The sequence below is a fragment of the Mus caroli genome, chromosome X (genome assembly GCF_900094665.2).
Source record: "Mus caroli chromosome X, CAROLI_EIJ_v1.1, whole genome shotgun sequence".
Classification (NCBI taxonomy): domain Eukaryota; kingdom Metazoa; phylum Chordata; class Mammalia; order Rodentia; family Muridae; genus Mus; species Mus caroli.
Window position 1 is genome coordinate 3,106,037 of NC_034589.1, and position 2,146 is coordinate 3,108,182.

General features: G+C 47.9%; 1 pseudogene; it reads left to right on the plus strand.

Annotated features, from left to right (window-relative positions):
- Positions 1 to 884: 884 nt before the first annotated feature.
- LOC110287055 overlaps positions 885 to 2,146 on the plus strand; it is a 118,428-nt pseudogene continuing 117,166 nt past the window's right edge.

Sequence of the window (2,146 nt, forward strand, 5' to 3'; positions counted from 1 at the left end):
GAGGGCTCTCTGGCCATTCTCCTACCCTGTCACTTTAAGTCTTTGCGAGGCTTGTCGCTTCCTAAGCAATGTTGTAGTTGTGGAAAAACTATAGGGACTTCTAAATTTATACTACATGCATTTTGAAATACAGTATATATGGTCACAAGACTATTGGTGCCAGGGAGTGGATTGAGGTGGTTTCAATGGGATGCCCCAACATAGCATTTAAATACTTGGTCCCACGTGGTCGCACTATTCTAGGAGGCTTGGGAGTTAGAGGACATATGACACTGGAGGAACTCTTTTAGAGTTTGTAGACCCACCATTTCAAGTTTGTGCTCTGCTTTCTATTTGTAGTTTACGAATGAGCCCCCAGTTTCCGATTCCACTGTCATGCTTACTCTACCTTAATGGACTCAAAAGTGCTGCACACATGATCCCAAACTTTCTCGGGGAAGTTGCCTTTGACATGGTATTGTATAATAGAAATAGAAAAATTACTTAATACACCAGTGGTCTTCTCCAGTGTGTGCACCTTACAATAGAAAAAGGCAACCCGATGGGGAGTGGGTGGGGGATGGGAGTGTTCGGGACAGGTTGGATAGTGTGTGCTCCTGTAGGAGGAGGGCTGACACCACCAGGGACGTGCACAATTACCCCATCCCACCCCACCCCTCCCCAAACTCAAAAAATTTTTTTTAAAAAATCCAAAACACTACCACACACTGTGCCCCAGCGTCCATTCTGTCCCTGGCTTGTGCTCTGCTAAGCGAGGGAGCCCACAGCAACAGCGAGCTTCTGTAGTGGTGCCAGGCTGCAGATCTGGCTTGATCCTGATCAGCCTGAGTCTGATCTGAAGCATTTGGTTTTTAATGACATTAAGAACATAGCCTGAATTGTTCATGGATTTTTTCATCAGTATGTCTGAAACCATAAAATATAATGACGATGATCAAAAAACTCTGTTTCTGAAATCACTGAACGAACAGCGCCTGGAGGGAGAATTCTGCAACATCACCATAGTGGTTGAGATGTAAAGTTCCGAGCCCACCAGTGTGTCCTCGCCACCTGCAGCACGTACTTTAAGAAGCTTTTCACGAAGCTGGAAGTGGACAGCTCGTCCGTCATAGAGATAGATTTCCTCCGCTCCGACATATTGGAAGAGGTGCTGAACAACATGTATACCATAAAGTTTTCCATGAAAAAGGAGGACATCAACTTGATATAATGTAGTCCAGGCAGATTTAAGGTATCCGGTTTTTGGTAAACTATGTTCTCAGAAGCACGATGTGTCTGGTCCAGATGGAAGNAAAGGCCAGTTGAAGAGTAAGTATTGCCTCAAATTAAACTGCCCCATTGGAGACACTGCTCAGGAAGATGATGTGGAAGAAATCCGGGACCAAGATGCCAGCCCTTCTGATGACTAGGTAGAAGCCAGTCGCCCGAGTCAAGAGGACAGCAAGTCTCCCACAACCGCTCTCAGGGTTCAGGAAGCAATTTTGAAAGAGCTGGGGAGTGAGGAAGTTCGGNAAGTGAACTGCTACGGCCAGGAAGTGGAGTCCATGGAGACTCCCGAGTCCAAAGATCTGGGGTCTCAGACCCCTCAGGCCTTAACCTTTAATGACGGGATGAGCTAAGTAGTAAAGATGAACAGACTCCGGGCTGGGCCACGGCGGCCAGCGACATGAAGTTCGAGTACTTGCTCTATGGTCACCATCGNGAGCAGATCGCCTGCCAAGCATGTGGGAGGACTTTATCCAATGAAGGCCAGCTGAGGAAGCATGAGAACCTCCACACCACTGACAGGCTGTTTGTCTGTGAGATGTGCACAAAAGGTTTCACCACCCAGGTCCACTTGAAAGAACTCCTAAAAATCCATACAGGGTACAAACCCTACAGCTGTGAGGTGTGCGGAAATTTTTCAGCCATGCCCCAGACCTAAAGAGGTACGAGGGGGTTCACCACAACAAAAGGCCATTCGCGTGTCACATATGTGACAAAGCCCTCAAACACAAGTCTCACCTCAAGGACCACGAGAGAAGACACAGAGGGGAAAAGCCTTTTGTGGGTGGCTCCTGCACCAAGGCCTTCGCCAAGGCCTCAGACCTGAAGAGGCATGAGAACAATATGCACAGTGAGAGGGAACAGGTCACCCCCAGTGCCA